The sequence below is a fragment of the Sarcophilus harrisii genome, chromosome 3 (assembly GCF_902635505.1).
Source record: "Sarcophilus harrisii chromosome 3, mSarHar1.11, whole genome shotgun sequence".
Taxonomy (NCBI): domain Eukaryota; kingdom Metazoa; phylum Chordata; class Mammalia; order Dasyuromorphia; family Dasyuridae; genus Sarcophilus; species Sarcophilus harrisii.
Genome location: NC_045428.1, coordinates 441,554,285 through 441,566,624, shown reverse-complemented (window position 1 = coordinate 441,566,624; position 12,340 = coordinate 441,554,285). Strand labels below are relative to the sequence as shown.

Genomic DNA, 12,340 nt, shown 5'->3' with positions numbered 1-12,340 from the left:
AAATTTGTGTGTGACATTGGGGCATCAGTCTCATAGATTTAGAGATAGAAAGATCCTTAGAAATCTACTAGTACCAAATATTGCCAGCTCTGTCTCCTTTACAAATGTTAGATTTCTTCCTTATGAGACATTTATTCTTGTATACATTTCTACAGGTGACATGCCATGACTGAAACATATTCCCTCTTTCCTAGCTATGGTTATCAGAGCTCTGTCTTCTTGAAGTTACTTTGTATTTAAATTTCCATTTATGTTTATTCTCTTCAGCAGAATGTAAGCTGGGGGCAGGGGAACAGAACTGTTTCCATTTTATCTTTTTAGATAGAATAGTAATTTTCACAAAGTAAGCACTGAATATATTTACTGAATTGAATTGAGTTGGATTTAATTAAAAGCGGAAACTAAAGATTAGAGAGCAGGGAAGTGATTTATCCAAGGACTGGGGGTAAGGGTGGGGGTGGGGTGGAGAAGAAAGCTCCTCTCTCTCCATGACATGATGGTGATGATGATGATGATGACGATGATGATGGCGACTAGCAATTGTATATAATTTTGTTGTTTACAAAGGATTTTGCAAATACGTGTTCTGTTCAGTCATTTTTTCAGTTGCATCCACACTCCAACATCCCATTTGGGATTTTCTCAGCAGGGGTAAAGAAATGCTTTGCCATTTCTTTCTCCAGTTCATGTTACATATGAGAATCTTAGGCAACAGGATTGAGTGACTTGCCCAGAGTCACACAGCAAGTAAGTATCTGAGATTGAATTTTAACACATGGGTCATGTATACTTATTGTGTATCTAAGTTATATTTTAATATATTTAACATCTACTGGTCATCCTGCCATTTAGGGGAGGGGGTGGGGGGGGGTAAGAGGTGAAAAATTGGAACAAGAGGTTTGGCAATTGTTAATGCTGTAAAGTTACCCATGTATATATCCTGTAAATTAAAGGCTATTAAATTAAAAAAAAAAAAAAAAAAAAAAAAAAAAAGAATTTTAACACATGTCCTCCAGAGTTCAGGACCAAGACCTTATTCACTGGGCCACTGGGATTAAGATCTCATTTGATCATCAGTTAGTCGACTAGCATTTATTAAGCACCTACTATATCTAAATGCTAGAGAAATAAAGAAAGGCAAAAACAGCCCCAACTTTTAAGAAATTTACAATTCAAAGGAGTAATATGTAGAAGATAAATTGGGAGTAATCTCAGAGGGAAGACACTGTGAAGTAGGTGCTATCATTATCTTCATTTTATGAGAAGGAAACTCAAATAGAGAAAAATGAAATGATTTGCCCAGGCCCTCCAACCAGTCCACAAGGTCTTTTTGACTTTAATTGAAAGAATCTTTTTTTACTATGCCTCCTGGCAGAGAGGCCAAGATTTGAATCCAAATTTATGCTGCCATTTATAATCTCTCTAGTTCATATGATCAACAATTGGGAGTCACTCAGCAACACTTTTTAATTTAACTTTGGCATTAACACAATGGTTCTGAAGGAGGAGTGACCAGGAAACTATTTCTTTGGTTCATATATATTCTTAAGGCAATGTTTCTCTTTTAAAGTTCATGGCATCAATTATAACCTTTATATCGATTATGTAAGTCATTGTCTCTATCTTCATGGAGTTTACAATTTAGGGGAACATAGCTATAAATTATACTGTAAAACATAACATAAATGCATTAGAAAAAAGTTTTAGGGGAAAAAAAAAGATGTGTGAGGTAAGGGGAGAAAAGATTAGGTGGAAGTGTTTGTGGAATGAAAGGATCGTAGATTTAGAGCTAAAAATGACTGATTGTGTGGGTGTTCTGGACCATACTGAATTTCTGTGGGATTCATTTTCTTCAACTGCAAAAGGAGAGTAATGGTCTAGAACACAAATGCCTTCCCATTATCTTTTCTCCTCCAATATCATACATCTATTTTTATTGAACTCATACTTTGATTCCAAATGTAGGACTCTTTTCAATGTACCATCTTCTCCTTTAACCCCTGAGATTCAAGTAGACTGTTGAATTGAATGAGTGCTAGAACATTCAAGGAAAAAGGCCTCACTGACCCTCCAGACACCATTCCCAGGAGTCCTAAACTGGGAATGTAGCTTCAGAAAACCCATTCTACACTGTATCACTGGAAGTGGGGAGTGGGAGTTTTAAGTCAGGAAGAGATTGAGAAAATGAAAAGCAAGATCTGATTGGAACAGGCCAGGACAAATTAACTAGGGTCCACTGGAATGAATCCCTAGGCAAATAATACCTATGTAACATATTTATCTTCTCCCCAACCACATCATAATTATCTATAAAAATATGAGCTGTTATTATTACTAACATTTGGATATTCTCCTACTATTTTCATTTATTTCAACACTTGCTCACAAACTTTTTTCACTTTGCTCCTGCCCTCATTATAGCAACTTTAGCATACTGAAAGTCTTAACACTGGCCTTACAACTCCAGTGACCTCCCTTTCCAAACAACTTTAGATATGACTAGAATAACTCACCTCTAAGAATATGAACTCTTAAATCTCACTCTCTGACTACAATTTCCTATCTTTCCATCCCCTTTCCACTTCCTTACTCAACACCTTAGTTTCTTCATCCAAAAAAATGAAAGGGTTGAATCTGATGGCATTCAAAGATTCCCTCAGTTCTAATCTATGATTTCCCTTTCTTTGAAATCATTAATCTCTCCCTCTTCCAAATACACTCATGACTTTACCTTCTAAAAAAAATAAAAGCTCTTTTCTGACCATAAGAATAATAGTATAATAATGATAGTAATTATATAGTATCAACTATATACCAGGCATTATCTAAGTGCTTTACAAATATCTCATTTGCTCTCAAGATATTCAGCAGTTAAGTGATTTGCCCAATATTTCAGCTAGTAAATGCCTAAGGCAATCTACTACTCCCTCACGCCACCACTGTGTTTTTCTCCTTTGTTTTCCAAATGCACTTTTTGAAAGAATATTCTGTATTTATAGCTGCTTCTTTTTCCTAACACTTTGCAATACATTGCACTCTAAACAATTTCCACTCTGAACAATCAAATAAAACTGCTTTTTTGAAGGTAATCTTAATCTTAAAATCTAAATACCCTTTCTCAGTTGTCTTTCTCTCTGAATCTTCTGATACTCATGCTCCTTAAAACTTTTTTATTCTTAAGTTCTCAAGAGTCCTCCTGTGTTGATTGCCTCTTCCTCACATTCCCTCATATGCAAGCATTTTCTAAAGTTTTGACCTTTTTGCTTTTTTTCTAAGTATGCTCTTCTGCAATGTCATCTGAATCATTCCACCTCTTCTATTCTTATATTCCTCATCTATGATATGGAGGATAACAAAACTTGCATTTTATAGATGAGGATACACACTCAAAAGAGATTAAATTATCTCAATAATTGTCAGATCAAGGACTTGAAACAAGATTTTTTAATTCCAATCCAATGTTCTTTCTACATCATATTGAGCTCCCAAACTTAGAATGTTCTATCTTCATACTCAACACACTCATTTCATCTCAAAACAAGGTTTAAGGATATTTCTACTTTTGCCAGTAGCACCAATAAACTTCTATTGATATGGGCTTGGAAACTTTCATTACCATTTCTCCTAAAGTTCAACTTTTTCAATTCTGTCAATTTTCTCCTTTAATATATCTCTGAAATCTATTTCCTCCTTTTTTTTTTTTTTGTATCCACTATTACCACTCTATTTCATATTCTGATTACCTTCTACTTAGACCACAATAACAATATGCTAACTAGCTTCCCAGCTCAAGCTTTTCAAATGGTAGCCATATGCATCTACTTAAAACATACATCACTCTGTTGCTCAAAAATCCTACTTTATTACCTGCCATAGGAAATAACACTTTTAGACTAATATTTACAACCCTCCATAATGTGACCCTAATTTATCTTTCTAGCCTTAGTTCTCTTTATCCTACTACGTATAAACTACCCAAACAGTATTGCTATTCCTCAAACATGTTCTATGTTTCACCATCTCCACACCTTTGGTCATGTTGTCCACTGCCTCTAAAAATCTAGAGAAAATAATTTCCTTAAATTCCCACCTGTTGAAATACTATTTTTTAAGATGTAACTCAGATGTTACTTCTATGAAACTTTGCATGATATCTTACCTGGATATGATATTGTCTTCAGAATTTTCACAATATTTTGTTTATACTTTTTCTTTTTTTTAGATTCTATTTTGTAATGTAGTTATCTCTATATGTCATCTTTTGCTAGACTGTAAAATCCTTAAGGGTAGAGATTATATTTGAATCATTTTTGTATCCCCTTCAGAGTGAAATAGAATGCCTAGCACATGTAGTTGCTCAAATAAAATATTTTCAATTAACTGAGCAGGATGCAAAGAACAACAAGGAACTATGTGGGATAAAAAGATGTCATGTTCTATTTTAGAGAGGCAGAGGAAAAAATGAGAGTGCCTAGATCTAAAATGAAAAGAAATGAATCTAAAAACCAGAAAAGGCAATGTAAGAATGGAGGATGTTTTCATGAAGGAAGGAAGTGACAAATCACAATTCTCTCCCTATCAATGGTGACAATAGAAAGTTTAATTTTAATATATAACATGGTAATCAAATGAAATTTATTTCAATTATAAATTTTATTTAATATAAATTTTATGGTACGAGGGAGTGAAGAAGTTTAGCCTTGTAATTTCATCAGTTTGAAAATCCTACACAAATTCAAGTGTGTAATTCTTCTTACTGCTTTAGAGAGTTCAGTGATTTTCCCAGGGTCCCATACTTAAGGTAGATATGTCTTCAAAGGTAGAATCTGAAGCCAGGTCTTTCTCACTCAAAATTCATTCTCTCTCTGTTCTACCATTGTGTTTGCAAATCTATACACTTCCAGGAAAAATAAATGTCTGTTATCATTAAATTTTATATTAGAGTATGAGAGACAGTGGTTTATAATAGATACAAAGTTAGCCTTGATACCAGGAAGAGTTAAGTTCAAGTCCCACCTATGATACATACTGACTTTGTGATCTGGGCAAATCACTCAAACTTCAGTGCTCTAGATCAGACATATCAAATATACATGGCCTGCTGACTGCATGTGCACAGCAAAATTCCCAAGTGCAACCCTAATCTTATTCAAATGTAACTGGAAAATACTTAACAAAACAAATTTTAAAATATGATAAAAATATAAACATTAATATTGGGTTTCCTAATCAATATGTGGCCTGCAGAGTTATATGTGCAAGATGCCCTATTTCTGATTTTGACACCAATGCTCTAGACAAGTCACTTAAAACTATTAAGTTTCAAAGAAAGTAATGACTTGCATTGCTGGTTGAGGGGAATTTCTTGCACCTGGGAGTTTCCCATTCCAATGACAATACAGATACATTTCCTATTACATGTTAAGGCAGCTCCCTTCATAAATTCACAGAGGGCAATGTATAAATAATTTAAGCTTTTCTCAATTTTTGAAAACAAGAGATTAGATTAAATCCCATGAACTAGCATCTTTACCTACACACATAAATCTAAAGAGTCTGGATAACAACATCTAAAATTTCTCCATACTGCTCAGTTAAGTTGAAATAAATGCTTTTAAAAACTATGCCACTTACTCTAAAACCACATAGAAATCTCAAATCAAGGGCAGCTTTATGGAATCCAGAAACATAGCTTTCCATATGTACTGTACTGCAGCAATGCCCCGGAGGTTTCTAATGGAACACTGTAACAAAGAATCCCAGACTCTCAAGCCAACTAGCACGGACATCTTTACCCCATTAATCTGTCTAGTAAGACACCACAGCTGCCAAATCTCCCCTCACCCCCAACCTTGAAGGCACATTGCCCAAGTTTATTTAACAGAAACACCATTGATAGCTTTACTACATGTCAAAGGCAAGATGATTCTTCATCAGAAGGCATCCACTGTCATAATTAAGATAACTACTAACAAAAGCTCCCACAAACAACTGCAGTGACTGATTGACCTGCTTTCCGCCAAACCCTCAGAGAATAAAATGACCGATCACACAGAGAGATTTCTTCCTTTCTCCATTAAATATCTTACCCCGCTGCTTCTGGTTTTCATTTTAATCCGTTTGGACCTGAAAACACTTACTGATCATTGACGCATGAGGATGTAACATCAGCAGATTTCTGAGTGAGATGCGTGATTGTTGCTGCAGCTCTGTGCATCTAACCAAGTTCAATGCAGCAGCGGAATTAGCTCCCTCTACCCGGATTTTTTTTTTTTTTAAAGAGATACGACTAGCACCAACATTAGATTTAAATAATGCTGCAAAATGCGGCTTAGGTAAGGAGACATGTTCAGTAAAATAGTAGGTGCATTATAATACTCTTCACAATACAGATATCTTATAATCAAAAGCAATCAAAAAGTCAGTTATGTTTAGAAATACAGGTCTGGGATTTACAGTAGTACTTTAACATTCTGCTGAGTTTTTCTTTTCCAGGAGCACCCCTGATCCTTCAATTTCTTCATTTGTGTTGTTAGTTTACTTTTCCTATTTTACTGAAATCATAAAAGGAAACAGATTTAGTGTCTTTCAGTTTTGATTTCTCATTCTTATGATGGCATGCTAGCCTAATATTGTTCTGTTTTCTTAAGCATTATGGAAATCAGCTTTTACAGACATTTTAGGATCATATTTTCAGTTAAGAGAAAAATATTGCTTCTGTTGATTTTATGACTTTAAGCAAATGTCTTCAATTTTTTTAATCTGTAAATTGTGGATTATTTCCAAATCAAGGGATTCTTAGCCTTTTTTTATGTGGTGGCCCCCTTACCCAGACTGGTGAAGCCTGTGGTCTTCTCAGACAAATATTTGTAAATGAATAAAATAAATCACATAAAATTACAAAGGTAACTAATCTAAATATGATTTTCAAAATTAAAAAAAAAGTTTACATGCCCCAGATTAAGAAGTCCTGCTCTAAAGAATAAACCTCAGTTCCTATAAATCACTTATTCCTTTTAAGATTTGCTAACTTTTTACTTTCTTCCTTGTATGTTTACTTAGATGTTTGAATATTTCATGACTTTTGGTCCAACACAAGTCACAGATCATTTATATCTTTGAAAACAGTTTAAGTGATTTTTGGTGGCCAAAAATTTCCCAATTTAGTAGCCAGCCTTCTGGTACAAAGCCTTTCCAAATTTCTCTAGACTGACCTTAGATTTCATCCATCACTGGGCCTGGATTCACAGCTTTTCCGCTTTGCCAAAACCTGCCAAAGTTGGCTCTCCTCTGGCCAAGCCTTCAGAGACCCAATGTCACTTGTCCATTATTAGTGAAACTCTGGAAGAGGACTTCAGTAGGCATATAAATTTAGCATTTGAAAAGCCTAGCAGTTATTACTGGCTTAATTTATAAGAATATTAATATGAACAAGAATGAATTCAGACTCCTTGTCCTTCAAGGACTAACAATACATTTTGTATACGATAAAATATTTATAAGGCAACAAGGATATCTGGGCGGTGGGATTAGAAACTTAAAATATTGTTCCAATTGTGCCACTAATTACCTGAAAGAATTCAGGTTCCTTATCTATAAGGAATCATAGCAGATATCATCCAGTTCCAGAAGTTTCCTAAATCCTTCCCCCCTCCCAACCTCCAAATCCCTAGTATATAAATAGATAGAGCCTTCAATTGCTGATAAATAAATAAATAAATACAGGGTATCACGTTTGTTTGTTTTTTTTTTTTTTCAGAATACTTTCAATGAATTATATCGAGTGGACAATCTTTTTTTTTTTTTTTTTAAGGTGCTATACACTAGATCTATAAGCATCCTGCAAATGGGGTATGGGCAACAATGTTGAAAGAATGTCACCAGCAGCATCCCTATTACAGTCTCTGGATCAAAACTCCCCTTTATCAATTTCAATCTCCCAAGAAATAGGGCTACATTATCAGGAACAATCAATCAAATCTCTGAAATTGCAGATTGACTTATTGAGTTTACAGGCTCTTTTACAATGTCCCAGTCCTAGGGAAAATATCCAACTACTTGTTGATTAATAGATTGAGTGATTGCATTCATGCAGGCTTTGTGGGATTGTATGTATAGAGAGAAGTAGACGATTGTAGAGGAAGAATCACTGGAAGCTGACCGAATGTAGGAGAGGAACCTTTGAAGGGACAGAAGTCAAAAATTACTCTTGTTTGAAAATAACTACTCAACACTTTCCTCATAAAATTTTCTCATGCAGGAAAATAATAACTAAGATGCTTCTTTTTTCTTAACAACTTGCAACTCTCATTTGATAATTCAATTGAAGTTGTTGTCTCCAAAGTCATCATGGGACTCTTCTCTTTTCTCTCTATCCTTTATCATCAGTTTCTCTGGGTTCAATTACCATTTGTATGCAGGTGATTCCCAGATATATTTATCCAGGCCTAATCTCTGTCTTGAACTCTATTCTCAAAGCATCCCCAATTGCTATTGGAGATTTCAAACCAGATTTCTCACTTGTATTTCAATCTCAACAAGTGGAAAAGAGAATCCCTTATCTCTCTCCCCAATCCCTCTTCTTGTTGAACTTCCTTGTTATTATTGAGGACATCATCATCTTTCTAGTCACTGGCTCTCAACCTCAATGTCATTCTCAATTCCACACTCTCACTTATTTTATATATCAGATTTATTGCCAAATCTTATTTCTACTTTCTCATCTCATACACACACATACACACATACACAAATGTATTTATATATATGCATATATATAAACACATATATGTATATATGTGTGTATATTCCCTTATCTTTTCTCAACAAGTTACTACCCTAGTTCAGGCCCTTATTTCCTCTTGCCTGGACTGTGTTGCAGGCTTGATCTCCCTGCTTTATTCCAATCAGTGCTCCACAAAGTTTTCCTAAAGAGTAGATCTGACCATGTCACACACCCTATTCCTCTATTCAGTAAACTCTGGTAGTTCCTATTTCTATAGGAAAAAATAAGTTTTCATAATCTGATATTTTCCTACCTTTCAATTTTCTTACATTATATTCCTATCCACATAATCTACAATCTAGCTGAATTAACCTTCTTTCTGGTCCTTACAAGTGGCACTCTATTTTTCATCTCTGTGCCTTTGCACTATGTATTCCTTTGCCTGGAATGCTCTCCCAACTTCCAATCTGTAAAATGTTGGACTTCTTTTAGGACTCTGTTTCAAAGCCATCTTGTACAGAAAGCCTTTCTCGGTTCCCCCATCCCCGCACCAGCTGGCAGCGCCACTCCCTCCAAGGTTACATCCCATTTACTCAGTATTTATTGTGTAAGTCTGATTTATATACATTGTACCTCCCACTACTCTCTCCCCCCTGCAAAATAAGCTCACTAAGGACAGGGACTAATTTTTTTTTAATTATCCCCAGGGCTTTGCATAGTGCCTGGCACATAGTAAGTGTTTATTTAATGTTCATTGATTGATTAATTCCTTTATCTTCATGTCAAGAATTAATTCCCTTTGCTTTCCCATCTTTTGGATTCTTTTTCTTTCTTCAAGGCTTGATTCCAGTGTCCTCATATTAATGATGTCTTCCCTGATCTTAACCCTAATCAAACTCATCTTATAATTCTCATTGCATGGGTCCTATTCTTCCTTGTAAAATACAATCCACAATAGAATATTAGTTTAAAATTAGGTGGTAGAAAGATATTTCCAAGAGATGTGACATTTTTATTAAGAATTCCAGGAAGTTACAAGTTTCTGGGTAATGAATTAAAACAACAAGGAAGGAATCTATTGTTTCCTGGTCCAAAGTAGAATTCCTAATGATGTAACAAGACTCATAATTCAATGGATTTCCATTGCCTTTCCTTCTACTGACTTCTTCTAGCTACGTAGCAAAGTACTAATTAGGGCCACCCTCCTTGAAGCCCACCATGGACTGACTGAGAAAAAGTGAGTTGCTTCTTTCAGGGATTTCTTAAGCATTCACATTTGCACTCTTTTTCTGGTTTGCTTTCAGTAATTAAAGTGTGTACTTTGCTTATCCTTTCTAATCAGGCTGCTGTTTCTTATACCAGTTGCCTGAAAACCTCATCAAGCTGGCTTCCTTGTATCTCTTGATCAAACTATATGTTAGCAAAAGTTTTTGTGTGTGTGTAATATGCATATACATATGCATGTGTGTATATCAACACATGTGTATGCATATATATGCTTATTTACATGCATATAAATTTCTTTATAGTTATTTATAACTGAGGAAACCTGATACTACACATATATATGTATGTATGAGGCTTTTTCAGTTGAGAAAAAGTTTTGTTCACTCTAAGCATAATGCCTACTTTTTTCTGTATATCCACTTGTGATGTGAATGGTGAATCATAGCTACTCATCTTTAATATTTTGTATACAAATTCCGTTAATTTATCTGTATTTGTGATAGTTGGTCCTGAAATTTAAAATTGATTTGACTTAACAATGGAACTTAAGATATTTTCCATTTAGAAACCTAGGGAATGAATACCCTTAACTTGGAAAGCTGCCTGACTACCTTAGCTTTTTTAGGGAACGTCTATCATTTAAAGTACAGGAAGAGTGATTTAGACTTCAAAGTTCAAGCCATGTTCTCAGAATTCTAAAACTATGAGCGTTAGAAGAAGCCATCTGGTCCATTCCGCAGACAAAAATACTTCCCATTCTCCCCATACTATAGGAAACATACTTTGAGATACACATTGGATATGAGGTATGACTTTGAAAAACAATGCATTTTTTTCATGCCTAATCTTGGTTATAGTTCATAAGATTTCAGTGATTTTCAAATTAAATCATATAAGTTCCTAGACCATTGAAGCATGTTTATCTCCATCTCTTAGATAAACTCCTTAATTTTTAGTAACATATGGTATGTAAAGATGTGTTGCCACATTCTATCTCTATTTGGAAATTTCTGTAATGCTGTAACCACTTTGTTTCTCAGCAAATCAATAAATTTATCCAATTTCTTAATTCCTTACCTGGAGGCAAGACTTCCAGTCCTACTGCAAGTGAAAAAAATTCCTAAAACATGGGGCCCTAGACAAGAATCAGGAAGACTTGAGCTCAAACAAGGCCTATATTGCAAGTCACTTAAACTCTTTTTTTTTCCTTGGTTTACTCAACCGTAAGATGGGAATAATAACACCTACTTCCTAGGATTGTTGTGAGGATCAAATGAGATAATATTTATAAAAACATTTAGCACAGTGCCTAGGATATTATAATCATTATTGTTGTTTGTCCTCTGTACAATAATGTTCTTATTGTCTTGTCTATAATAACTATTTTTACTTCATCTCAACAGTTAACATCTTTTTTGAAAAATTCTCTTCTTGCTGTTCTAAGATATTATAATATAGAGGAATCAAAGGAGCTCTTCAGCTTTCAGGTGTCTCTGAAAGTTTTTGCTTGTTTTCTTCAATAAGTTTGTCATATTAAAGAGTTGAGGACCTCATACAGGTGGGAGAAATAAAATGTGAGAAAACAAAGGTAGAAAAATAGCCATAAGAGAATAAGGGCACATTTGGTGACCCAAATGTCAAGGTACAGAGGGAATGACACACAAGGCACCTGGAGAACAATTTGAGAAAAAAAAAGTTAGAGCCTTATTAATACTAAAATGAAGAAAAGAGGAAAATAGCAATAATTGTATATCTTTTCCTAGCTATATAAAAATATTAGGAACATAATCTACCACTGTAGTGGATAGAGAATCAGTCTTAGAATCAGGAAGACCTGAGTTCCAATCCTGCCTCTAAAATAAACAATTTTAGAGGCTCCAGGCAAATGATTTTTTTTTTTAGAGTTTCACACAGGAAGAAAATTCTGGGAAAAAAATCCCAAGGAGGTCAAGAATTCTCTCTGGGACCCCAACTTTTGGGATGAGAATTCACTATTTGACAAAAACTGCTGGAAAAATTGGAAATTAGTATGGCAGAAAATAGGCATTGACCCACATTTAACACCATACACCAAGATAAAATCAAAATGGGTTCATGATCTAGCCATAAATAATGAAATTATAAATAAATTAGAAGGATATAAGAGGAAGGAATTTGTGACCAAAGAAGAACTAGAGATCATTACTGAGCACAAAATAGAAAATTTTGACTATATCAAGTTAAAAAGCTTTTATGCAAACAAAACTAATGAGACAAGATTAGAAGGGAAACAATAAACTGGGAAAACATTTTCACAGTTAAAGATTCTGATAAAGGCATCATTTCCAAAATATATAGAGAATTGACTCTAATTTATAAGAAATGAAGCCATTCTCCAATTGATAAATG

At 34.5% G+C, this 12,340-nt stretch overlaps 1 protein-coding gene across 3 annotated transcripts in view; it reads right to left on the bottom strand.

The window, feature by feature from the left end:
• The window catches only part of SACS (sacsin molecular chaperone), an 85,668-nt gene extending 79,430 nt beyond the window's left edge, over nucleotides 1-6,238 (bottom strand). For 2 of the 3 annotated variants that reach the window (XM_031960788.1, XM_012545191.2), the window contains exon 1: nucleotides 6,141-6,238. The gene's annotated coding sequence lies outside the window, so the exon portion shown is untranslated. Of the gene's footprint in view, nucleotides 1-6,089 lie in introns of all 3 variants that reach the window. The other variant, XM_031960789.1, reaches the window with a different exon arrangement.
• Between the last annotated feature and the right edge of the window lie 6,102 nt (nucleotides 6,239-12,340).